Source organism: Anabrus simplex, chromosome 1, assembly GCF_040414725.1.
Source record: "Anabrus simplex isolate iqAnaSimp1 chromosome 1, ASM4041472v1, whole genome shotgun sequence".
Taxonomy (NCBI): domain Eukaryota; kingdom Metazoa; phylum Arthropoda; class Insecta; order Orthoptera; family Tettigoniidae; genus Anabrus; species Anabrus simplex.
The window spans coordinates 699,628,810-699,634,809 of NC_090265.1; positions in this window are offsets into that span (position 1 = coordinate 699,628,810).

Here is a 6,000-nt window from a genome sequence, read left to right on the forward strand (position 1 = left end):
AGCGTGGATTGGCGTCCACGGGGCACTTAGCTGAGTCCTGGCATTGCTTCCACTTACTTGTGCCAGGCTCCTCACTTTCATGTATCCTATCCGACCTCTCTTGGTCAACTCTTGTTCTTTTCTGACCCCGACGCTATTAGGTTTGCGAGGGCTAGGGAGTCTTTCTTTTCACGCCCTTCATGGCCCTTGTCTTCCTTTGGCCGATATCTTCATTTTTCGAAGGGTCGGTCCCTTCCATATTTTCTCTCTGGTTGGTGTTATATAGAGTATGGTTGCCTAGTTTTACTTCCTCTTAAAACAATAATCACCACCACCATCACCACCTCAGCGTCGAAGATAAGGATGAAAGCACCCGTATCAAGTAGCTTATCACCCACACGCCTCATCAACCTCTTCACGTCGGTTACACCCCGACGTGCTAGGTACCGGATCATTGTATCATCGGAAGACTTAACCAAATCCCTTTGGAATATAACTCCCTTGCAGGAGTTAAGGGTTTGGTGCTTCTCGATTTTCACCTCTACCTTACCGAAACACTTGGCTTTAAGTAGCCGTCTGGACTGTTCAGCCGTAGATGTCTTGATAAGTACGGATCCATCTCGGAGCTTGCGCATCTCGTCGACTTCACCAGCAACAATTTCTTCAATTGAATTACTTATCATAAAAGGACATTCGTCAAGGAAACTTTTACCATCGACCCTGGAAGCAACCAGGAATCGAGGAAGACGATCGTCACTCATGTAGTCTACAGGAACTGGAGTATACCGCTTACGTTTTTTACCAATATTTGACGCTGTTTTTTGAAGGGTGCCACCCTTTGTAAAAGAAGGAAGAGAAAGAGGTTCCGTCTTTTGTCCCACGAGTACTCACGGAAATATGAGGTCGACCTCCGGCAGAGCCAAGGAGATTTACCGGAGGCAAGGCTATATACTCCAGAGGGCGCCCGGTATCTGGAGGGGGTCGCTTGGAACTACTTTCCCAGTAGCCATGCATCACCTCGCCACGGCCCGAAACTTGTAACTGGGGGAGGATAAAACCTCCAAAATAACCAATTTTCTTTTTTTTCCCTTTTTCTTTCTTTTTTTAACCTAATCAACCCGAGGCAGAGAGGGTGGCCAGACAGGAAGAGGAATGAAATTAAAGATGGTGAGAATAGAAGGGTAGAAATAGTGATGAAGAATGAAGAGCACAGACACCTCTCAAGCAACTCGGGGGGCACCTTGTTAGTCTGGCACTACACCGAGGCCTATCCAGCATGGGTAACCCTGAGCTGGCACAACCCTCGGGATCAACAAGCACACAAGCCCCCAAACCGACTTCAAGGTAATGGTGTCCCTAGAGGGGTCTCCCCCTGTGGGTGGGGGCGGTAGAATAACACCCACGGTTTCCCCTGCCTGTCGTAAGTGGCGACTAAAAGGGGCCCCAGGGGCTCTGAACTTTCGAGCGTGGATTGGCGACCACGGGGCACTTAGCTGAGTCCTGGCATTGCTTCCACTTACTTGTGCCAGGCTCCTCACTTTCATGTATCCTATCCGACCTCTCTTGGTCAACTCTTGTTCTTTTCCGACCCCGACGCTATTAGGTTTGCGAGGGCTAGGGAGTATTTCATTTTCACGCCCTTCATGGCCCTTGCCTTCCTTTGGCCGATATCTTCATTTTTCGAAGTGTCGGACCCCTTCCATTTTTCTCTCTGATTAGTGTTATATAGAGGATGGTTGCCTAGTTGTACTTCCTCTTAAAACAATAATCACCACCTTGCGAGGGCTAGGGAGTCTTTCATTTTCACGCCCTTCGTGGCCCTTGTCTTCCTTTGGCTGATATCTTCATTTTTCGAAGTGTCGGATGCCTTCCATTTTTCCCTCTGATTAGTGTTATATAGAGGATGGTTGCCCAGTTGTACTTCCTCTTAAAACAATAATCACCACCACCACCATCGGATCCCTTCCATTTTTCCCTCCGATTAGTGTTATATAGAGGATGGTTGCCTAGTTGTACTTCCTCTTAAAACAATAATCACCACCATCATCTTCCTTTGTCCGATATCTTCATTTTTCGAAGTGTCGGTTCCCTTCCATTTTTCATTCTGGTTAGTGTTATATAGAGGATGGTTGCCAAGTTGTACTTCTTCTTAAAACAATAATCACCACCACCTCCTTCCTTGGTCGACTCTTGTTCTTTTCCGACCCCGACGCTATTAGGTGTGCGAGGGCTAGGCAATCGTTCATTTTCAAGCCCTTCGTGGCTCTTGTCTTCCTTTGGCCGATATCTTCATTTTTCTAAGTGAGGATCCCTTCTATTTTTTCCCTCTGATTAGTGTTATATAGAGGATGGTTGCCTAGTTGTACTTATTCTTAAAACAATAATCACCACCACCACCACCACCCCAGGGGCTCTGACCTTTGGATCGCCCTGTGGGTGGGGGTGGTAGAATAACGCCCACGGTATCCCCTGCCTGTCTTAAGAGGCGACTAAAAGGGGCCCCAGGGGCTCTGAACTTTGGAGCGTGGGTTGGCGACCACGGGGTCCCCAGTTGAGTCTTGGCATTGTTTCCACTTACTTGTGCCAGGATCCTCACTTTCATCTATCCTATCCGACCTCTTTTGGTCAACTCTTGTTCTTTTCCGACCTCGACGCTATTAGGTTTGCGAGGGCTAGGGAGTGTTTCATTTTCACGCCCTTCGTGTCCCTTGCCTTGCTTTGACCGATATCTTCATTTTTCGAAGTTTGGATCCCTTCCACTGCCCCACGGTCTCTGAATGTTGGAGCGTGGGTTGGCGACCACGGGGCCCTCAGCTGAGTCCTGGCATTGCTTCCACTTACTTGTGCCAGGCTCCTCTCTTTTATATCTCGTATCTGACCTCACTTGGTCAACTCTTGTTCTTTTCCGACCCCGACGCTATTAGGTTTGCGAGGGCTATTGAGTCTTTCATTTTCACGCCCTTCGTGGCCCTTGTCTTACTTTGTCCGATATCTTCATTTTTCGAAGTGTCGGACGCCTTCCATTTTTTTTTTCTCTGATTAGTGTTATGTAGAGGATGGTTGCCTAGTTGTACTTAATCTTAAAACAATAATCACCACCACCACTCCCTTCCACTTTTCCCTCTGATTAGTGTTATATAGAGGATGTTTGCCTAGTTGTACTTCCTCTTAAAACAATAATCACGACCACCACCACCATCCTCACTTTCGTCTATCCTATCCGACCTCTCTCCTTTTCCCCCCTGTGGGTGGGGGCGGTAGAATAACACCCACGGTATCCCATGCCTGACGTAAGAGGCGACTAAAAGGGGCCGCAGGGGTTTTGAACATTGAAGCGTGGATTGGCGACCACGGGGCCCTTAGCTGAGTCCTGGCATTGCTTCCACTTACTTGTGCCAGGCTCCTCACTTTCATCTAACCTATCCGACCTCCCTTGGTCAACTCTTGTTCTTTCCCGAACCCATCGGTATTACGTATGGAGGCCTAGGGAGTCTTTCTTTTCACGCCCTTCGTGGCCCTTGTCTTCCTTTGGCCGATACATTCATTTTTCGAAGTGTCGGATCCCTTCCATTTTTCCCTCTGATTAGTGTTATATAGAGGATGGTTGCCTAGTTGTACTTCCTCTTAAAACAATAATCACCACCACCACTCTTAAAACAATATTCACTACCACCACCACCTCTCTTGCTCAACTCTTGTTCTTTTCGGACCCCGACGCTATTAGGTTTGCGAGGGCTAGGGAGTTTTTCATTTTCACGCCTTCGTGGCCCTTGTCCTCCTTTGGCCAATATCCCCCTGTGGGTGGGGGCGGTATAATAACACCCACGGTGTCCCCTGCCCGTCGTAAGAGGCAACTAAAAGGGGCCTCAGGGATGTACCCGCTCAAAGCCTTAGTTCCAACCAGCATTTATCTCAGGGAGTGTTACGGTCCGAATCCATCGCAACTAATACTCAATAAAAATATTTTGAGATATAAGATCTCAAACTAAATGTAAGGGCGCCATCCAATCAGTACTACAGGGTTGAACGGGACACTCTAATCTTTAACTTTAAGGCTCATCATAAAACATACAAATTATATATGTTCAGATCAATGGGAAATTATGAAGGCTCCGTCCTAGGAATGGGACGGATATTTAAACGGTCACCAAGGGTTTACTATTCTACAAGAACAAGAACCTGCTTGCAAATGCTAAAGGAGCATTTTATTTAAGTAAACAAATTAAACTTTACACACAATCAAAATCTGTTGACCCTTGATTTGCCGGTAATTTGGCAAATTATTCCTGAAAAATGATTACATAATATTTATCACTTTTGACCACCCTTCCATTTCGGTGGTGGAACCGTTGATATCTGAAGGTATCAGATTTACCTTCGTTAACACCATGACCCTATTTGATCATGGACCAATAACCTGTTGGCTAAGTAGGCGCGATCACATGGACCATGTTATCGCCTCCACTTTAATTGAGATGAGACCAACCCGGGAAACTACAAACTCTCCCCGGGTTCCTAACCAAGATATGCTAATCGTTAGTTGAAGGAATACGACAAAGGGACTCTAACCTAATGGTCCAGATGTAGGGATTTGCCTTCATTGTACACATATTAACTTAACTTATTATTTACAACCAATTGACATCATTAAGTTAATTCGCCAGCTGACTTCCCTAGTATCATCCATCATCAGGATCCGAAATAATAAGAAAAATAAATAAAATAAAAAAATATTTTATTAAATATTAGTCTATTATTATTATTATTATTATTATTATTATTATTATTATTATTATTATGTTTTGTGGAGATCATGATTATCGTAACCCGTAACCATCCTCGGACTAATATTTCAACTTTTCGCGACTTTATTTTATTTTCATCTGAAATAAATAAAAGTACCTTCTTTGATTATTCTTCTTCTCCTTCTTCAAATATTCTCATTTTTATTATTATTAGTTAAAAATCTCAAATTTTTCATTTCAACTCCCAACATCATAATTATGTCCAAATTAAAACAAAAGTAAATTCTTCTTCAAAAAAAAGTATTTTTTAATATTTATTATTATTATTAATTTAAAAAAATTAATTTCGCCTGTTACACGGTAGTCCACTCTCAATATGTTTAACGCATAACCCCTTTTACAATTCCTATTTATTTTGGCACTAATCAATCCAGATATGATTTACTTGGAATATTATTATTATTATTACTTCTTTCGAGAATCTTTATTTTTATTCCCCATCTTTATAATTTGGTCACATACGTTCTCTCCCAAACAGAAATCACCAAGATCCGAATTCACATCGGTCGGGACATACTAGTGTTCGAATCCGCCACCTTATTTTCGTACTACCGTTAATTCATGGAGACCATATGCTCCTAAGACAATTCTCAAATCCCATAACACCTCGCAGTTGGGCAAATACCTCCAATCTCTGCAAGTGTTAAATTATTCCTTTCTTTTCCATTTTGAAGTCCATTTATCCATTGGAACTCTTCAAAACATTTTCACAAATTAACCCTCGGTGTGTGGACTCTATTCTGCCACTCAATACACCGGTATATAAATACAACCTCTATGTGGGCCTTAATATCCATCTATTTCTTCATCAACATCAGTACAACTCACTTTCATTTCGGGCCGGATTTCTGTCCCACAAAACTCCAAATCTCAACTTTTGGCTCAAATCCCTCTGGACCTCAAACATAGCGTGACCATATTATAAAAGTGCCTATCTCGTTTCTACCAAATTTATTTATGATTATTATGGAGTCCAAAAACGTTAAATCAACAATTAGTGTTAAAACCGGATTCAATGCACAAATTATAATATTTCACGGCACATGTGATCTCCACATTTAAATTACTTTAATTTGCAATCATACTATCCAACTAAGCCCGTGCCTTTATTCTCAAAGATTATTATTAAACACGCCTTTACACATTACCAAATTCTAATGTACTACGACACTTGTACAGATTATTATTATTTTGTCCACTGGCGAACTTCGCGATA